This window comes from Pan paniscus, chromosome 14 (assembly GCF_029289425.2).
Source record: "Pan paniscus chromosome 14, NHGRI_mPanPan1-v2.0_pri, whole genome shotgun sequence".
Classification (NCBI taxonomy): domain Eukaryota; kingdom Metazoa; phylum Chordata; class Mammalia; order Primates; family Hominidae; genus Pan; species Pan paniscus.
This window is the reverse complement of record NC_073263.2, coordinates 27,419,887-27,426,131: the sequence shown is the minus strand read 5'-3', so window position 1 is coordinate 27,426,131 and position 6,245 is coordinate 27,419,887. Positions and strand designations below refer to the sequence as shown.

At 44.9% G+C, this 6,245-nt stretch overlaps 1 non-coding gene across 1 annotated transcript; it reads right to left on the bottom strand.

Moving 5' to 3' along the window:
• Positions 1-3,773: 3,773 nt before the first annotated feature.
• On the bottom strand, positions 3,774-3,880 carry LOC112436955 (U6 spliceosomal RNA). Its single transcript, XR_003025618.1, has one exon. It is a non-coding gene; the product is annotated as a U6 spliceosomal RNA (small nuclear RNA).
• Positions 3,881-6,245: the final 2,365 nt, after the last annotated feature.

The window sequence follows — 6,245 nt, the reverse complement described above, 5'->3', positions numbered from 1 at the left end:
CTCCTTTTGTATTAATGAATTTGACTGCTCTAGGTATCTTATGAGTGGAATAATACCATATTTGTCCCTTTGTGACTGGCTTATTTCACTTAGCATGATGTCTTTAAAGTCCATCCATGTTGCAGCATGTGGTAGGCATTCCTTTAATTTTGAGGCTGAATAATATGTCATTGTATGTGTATACCACATTTTGTTTATCCATTCATTCATTGATGGACATTTGGGTTATGTCCACCTTTGACTATTGTGAATAATGCTGCTATGAACACATACAAACATCTCTGCAAGCCCTTGCTTCCAATTCTTTTGCGTATATACCCTGAAGTGAAATTGCGGGATCATATTGTAATTCTGTTTAATTTTTTAAGAAACTATCATTCTGTTTTCCATAGCAGCTACACCATTTTACATTCCCACCAATAGTGTGCTCCAATTTCTCCACATCCTTGCCAATATAGACTTTCCTCTTTGGGCTAGCATTAAGCTATGTGACCAGAACATAACAAGTAGCTGAAGAACCCATCCACCATTTACGTTTATCATTATTTTTTCCTCTGGATGAATTAAGTTAGAAAGAAAGGAGGTATTGCTTTAGCTACTAGAGTTTAGCACTTAAACACTTCTTCATGAAATTCCAGTTACTCTCAATCAGAGTAAAATAAAACCATGAGGGTTATTTTGAGCCAATCTTCAGGATTTGAGGTAATGATAGTAATATTCTAAGAGTTCACATTTATATAGGACGTGTTTGTGCTTGGCACTGACCAATCACTTTCTATATATGACCTCATTGAATCCTCCCAACACCCTTAGGAGACAAGCACTATGATCACCTTCACCTGAAGATGAGAGAATTGGGGCCTAGTAAGGTTGTGGCTTGTGTAAAGACGCAGAAAGTTTGCAAGGCAGTGTCCAAGCCCAGCCTACACCATCACACTGCATTCCTACAAAAAGCCACACCCATCAGTAGGTGGACATTACCTGTGCAAAAGATGTACGGACAAGAATATTTAATGCAAATGTGTTATAAAAGTTTAACATTGGGCCGGGTGTGGTGGCTCACTCCTGTAATCCCAGCACTTTGGGAGGCCGAGGCGGGCAGATCACCTGAGGTCAGGAGTTCTAGACCAGCCTGGCCAACATGGTGAAACCCCATCTCTGTTTAAAATACAAAAATTAGCCGGGTGTGATGGAAGGTATCTGTAATGCCAACTATTCAGGAGGCTGAGGCAGGAGAATTGCTTGAACCTGGGAGGCGGAGCTTGCAGTGAGCTGAGATCATGCCACTGCACTCCAGCCTGGGCGACAGAGCCAGACTCCATCTCAAAAAAAAAAAAAAATGTTGAACATTGGAAAAAGCTTATATGCCCATCAATAAGGGTTTGATTAAACTAATGAAGGTGCACCCATTGAAGGGAATAGTTATGCATCTGTTAGAAATTATGATGTAGATATATATTAGTTGACATGGAAAAGTGTTCAAGCTATATTGATGATCAAAAAAAAGTGGTTGCAAAGCAATAAGGATGGTGTGATCCAGTTTTAGTAAACTGATATAAATTTGTATTGATACAAGTTTTGATATATAAGTTTAAAAGGCTGGAAAATTATAGAGCAAAAATATTAACAATGATCGCCTTGATGTGGGAGGATTCCTGGCAATTAAAATAATGGCATTTTCTCAATTTTCCTTACAATGTTTATATAATACAGAATAGAATGAAAGCTTAACAACACACACCACCAACCTTTCACTAAAAGTTTCCCTTGTGCCCCAGACTGGAAATCAGCCCCACTGCATTCAAAGGTGCTGTGACTTTGGACAAGTTCCTTCTCCTCTTTGAGCCTCCTTTTTAATCTAATAATAAAAAGGCGGTTTAATTTCGAAAGTTTCTTCCAGCTCTAACGCTCCTTGATTGAATGACTCCCAATCCCGGTGGAGGTTCTTTAAAAAACGGCCTACTGGGATTTACATGTGGGTAAATGGTCTCTTCAGCCCGTTTTCTTTGATCTAAGTTAGTGCATTGCACCAGAGTTGTGTCAAATCACCCTGGGAAAAAGTAGCTTTTCCCAGAAAGACAAATTTTAACCAAAGTAGCTTTTCCCAGAAAGACAAAATTTAACCTAAGACATTAAAAAAACCAACCAAACAAACAAAAAGCACTACACACTGAATGGACTCCACAAGCCAAGCAGAAAAACAAAAAACAACGAACCACATCCCCCTTCCCACCCTTACCCCAGACTCTTAGCTTCTTTCTGAATATCGCATGTCACCTGTACACCTGAATAGTCATAGTAGCTGGCATTTATTTTTACGGATGTCCATAGAGTCACTTATAGCATTTTCTCCCACAGAAGCACAGCGAAATCACAGCCGAGCAGAGGAGGGCAAGGGAGAGGGCCGCCCCAGTCTGAGAGCTGCAGGGTGGCTGGAGCTGCTCCCGGCCAGCGGACTTCACCCGGGCGCGGAGGCCTCACCTGCCGGGCGCGGCCTGCTCTATGGCTCCCTCTGCTGTTAGTCCGCCCTAGGCTCCGCGCCGGCCTCTCCTGGGTCCGTGGGGCCTGCGGGCTGCGGGGATCACCGAGACCCACATTCCCGCGGCCAGCAGCCTTTCGCTCTGCTCAGAGGAGAGGCAGAAAGGCATATTGCTGTTTCCCAGTCGCTTTTTACACCTGCCTCCTTCGGATAAACCCAAAAATCTTCCTTCAGAGAAGACGGCCCGTATTTCCCGTTATTGGGGGAGTGGAGGTGGGGGTAAGGGCGTCATAGGGAGAGCCTTACTTTCAACATTCTGCATTATGAAACCAAGGGAGACTTTTTTTCCCAACAAGTGTGAACATTTTTTTTCAAGAGAATTAAATCGTATATTGATTACACATGATAATGGATGACACACAAGCTTCATTCCCATCTCTAATTTTATCTGGTACCGTTATTCAATTTAGATATATTGCATAGGATGTGCCAACAATCACTTTTATCACCAATAATTCCACGATTTTGCTTGAGTAATCCCTTTTAATGGTGAACTTCAGGTCACAACACTAACTATCAGTTCAACTACACCAAGGTTTCTGAAGACAATGGCTTCTCCGCCCAAGCAGGTTGCATATAAATTCCAAATAGAACCTGGCTTCACCCTGAAGGAATTCTAACTTCACACTGTTGGGAAAATTTACCGAGATGGCTTCAGAGTAGACTAACTTTACACAGCACATTTTTAAAAAAAGACATTTATTCAGCGTCATGATCAGACTATTACATTTAGCAATCAACAGCATGGGTGAAAAAAAGATCTACATTAAAACCCTTTGTTGGAATGCTTTACACTTTCCACAGAACAGAAACTAAAATAACCTCTTATACAATTAGTCACAAATACAGTCCTCAAGTTTTTTGCCCATACACATGAGTATTTGTCTAAAACATGTCTTGTTTGTAGCAGCTAGGCCTTGCCACCACTGTGCTTGGCTGAGTTCACAAACCTCTTGTAACCTGTAGTTTCCTTGTCACTTCTCTGGCTCTCCCTTCCTGCTAAGCTTTGTTTACTAGTTAAAATCTTCTGCCAAAGTCATAGCTGCTGCTGCTACTGGATCCACCATAGCCACCTTGGTTTCGTGGTTTGGCAAAGTATTGGCCTCCACCACCACAGGGGCCAGAGCTTCTGCCTCCAAAATTTCCTCCCTTCATGGGTCCAAAATTTGAAGACTGATTATTGTAATTGCCAAAATCATTGTAGCTTCCACTACCTCCAAAATTGCTTCCACTAAAAAATATGGAACGCTTCACGAATTTGCATGTCATCCTTGCACAGGGGCCATGCTAATCTTCTCTGTATTGTTTCAATTTTAGTATATGTGCTGCCAAAGCGAGCACAAGTGTGAACATTGACTATGCTTCTCACATATCTTTACAGCCCCACTCTAAGGGGACTCTGTCTTGGAGAACCAACTGTTCTAGAATTTTCTCACCTGCCTCCTGCAGCCCCTCTCCCCATTTCTTCTCCTAGGGAGTCTTCCAGATGGTGCAGTTCACCTAGGAACTGCATGTCCGCTTGCTGAGGGTGTGGCAGGAGGCAAGTCATTAACCTTTATGAGTGAATACTGTCAACCTTATACAGCCCATTCATTTCTTCACCAATTCCATCCATGTCAACTCAACAACTACTCCAGCTGACCCTGGGGCTTGGTACTGGGGATACATCCCATACAAAAGGATGCTTTCCTTCCTGTCCCAAAATGTATCAGCCCCCGAGGGATCATACACAATAGATACACAAATGGTTGCATGTAAATGCAAAGAACATGTTGCAATGAGAAAGAATAATATAGGTTGTGAGCTCACAGGAGGAACATTAAAGCTGAGCCTGCAGGATAAATGAGAATAAACCAGTGAAAAACGCTGAACCATGACTCTGAGATGGGAAGGTGGCATAAATTCCAGGAGAGGCATGTGGCTGGATCATCAGGAATGGGGAGAGCAGAAACCGCAAAGAAGTTTGGAGAATTAGGCAGAGGGCGGATTAGGTGAACCCTGGAGGGCCAAGCTAATAATTTTGAGTCCAATTACAGAGTGCAGTGGAGAGTCCCTGAATTTATTTTTAGTAATTGACATGATCTGAGGTGGGGTTTGCAAGGATCCTTCTGGCTGGTGTGACAGGAGGGAGGCAGGGTGAGGGTAGGAGCCTTGGGGCTGAAGATAGATGGGAAATTGGTTCCTGGTGGTAGCAGTCCAAGTGGCAGGAAGTCGCCAGCCGCAGAGCATGCTTTGAAGGCAGAGTGGAGGACAGGCTGGCATGTTGCCTGTGGGGCTAAGGAGGAGAGAAGTGTTATGGATAGCTTCTCCATCTCCATGCCTGACAGGCAGAACTCAGGGAAGAGCAGTTTCAGGGAGTAGCTCTAACTTGCATATAAAATCATGGAGGTGAAATTAGCCTGCGAGGGCCTGCCTGAATCGGAAGCTCTGTCATAAGTGGACTATTGATCCGTGGACACAGAAACGTTGCTGTCTAGGGAGACGCATCTGATGCCAACTGGTGTATTCATAGCACTTGATGAGGGCGTTTATTGAGTAGTACTGTTTTGATGTTTGGGATATTTAAAAAAAGAAAATTGAGAAGTGTGTTTTCATGTGACGACTTTGCATTTTAATTTTATTTTTAAATGTAAAGATTAAGGAAAACATGCATCTAACTCTGGTAGAAGAACTAAAGTGAAAATGGAACCTAGGAATGGGATAGTGGGTGGAGGAGGGAGGAGGCTTGTCCAAGCCAAGTCAGGAATTGGGCCAGATTCATTACAGTAGCCTTTGGAAATCGTAATCAAGTGACAGTCTCTCACGCTTTGGCATCAATACAGCACTACTAGGGCCATGAAGTAAGAGTAAACACCGGATGCATATGAGTCATGGCAGCTTGCACTAATCTTTGAGTAGTAATTGAGATGATCTCAATATAGTGAGAAGACCGAGATGCCTATAATAATCGCCATGCCACCATGACAGCATCCAGTCAGCTGAGGTCGGCGACAAACAGAATCAGCCGGAGCTAAGGGGGGCAGGGGCTCAGGCCCACCTGCGGCCCACCCATCAGCACCCCTGTGTGGCAGAAGCTCTGGGGAGAGCCTTTGTCCTTTGCTAGCTCCTGGGATTTTAGGTAGGTGGGGGAGCAGGAAGGGAAGAAAGAGCAGGGACTGCTGAGTTCCAAATAAGTTCCAGGTCCCCATGGGAGCAGAGCTGCTCTTGGATGCCTGTGCGAGGTTCTCCCGGCTTTGGGGGAGCCTCCGGAGCTCCTTGGGGCGGGGGGGTCTTCCCCACTTGGGAAGGCTTCCTAGCTATGGCGGCCACGCACAGGCAGGGGGCGCTGCTACTTCACAGTTTCAAAGCCGGACTTCTATTCAGCGAATGCCTCGGTGAGTTTCCTGAGTTCTCCGAGGAGACGCTGGGAGCCTGCACACCCAGGGTGTAACTGCCAACGCCTGCAGAGAGGGAACCTCCTCGTGCCGTCCGTGGAGCCCAGAGCTGGGCTTTCCTCGGCCCACTCACCCCTGCCTGGCACTCTGTCCTAAAGCTTCCCCTCAAGGAGACAAAGACATTGACACTTTATTTTATCCTGAGCTCCTGGCTCATTGATCTCATGCTGCAAACCAAGCAAGTGGACGCGCTCCCCCTAACGGCTCTGCTCTTTAGTCATCCTTTCCTAACAAAGTGAGTGGCTGGGTCTGGCTCCATCAAAACCTGCAGT